We start from the raw sequence: 341 nt of genomic DNA, 5'->3' as shown, positions 1-341 counted from the left end.
ATAAAATTGAGAGTGAATTCTGTTGCAACACACAATGGCGTTGTACTGTCTGTTCACAAAATTATTACTGTCAAACACAGAAATTCGATAACATGCACACCACTCCACAAGACATTCTGTTATTATCCCATGGAATGGGAAACACGTTGTAAGACCACAGTAAATAAATAAGTGCTATTAAAATAAATCCGGTGGCTCGCAGCGCCCTGTGTATTGTGTTGCCATCTATGTATCATTGACAAACACAATCGCGAGAAATGTACTGCGAATGGTAGCCTAATCGGTAAGATTACGTAAGGCACTACCTTTTAAAATTCCTCAAACACTATTTACACCATAAA

The sequence above is a fragment of the Zootermopsis nevadensis genome, unplaced genomic scaffold (genome assembly GCF_977971745.1).
Source record: "Zootermopsis nevadensis isolate Lab colony 2312 unplaced genomic scaffold, Znev_1.0 Znev_ptg000010l, whole genome shotgun sequence".
Classification (NCBI taxonomy): domain Eukaryota; kingdom Metazoa; phylum Arthropoda; class Insecta; order Blattodea; family Termopsidae; genus Zootermopsis; species Zootermopsis nevadensis.
Note: the sequence above shows the minus strand (reverse complement) of the source record.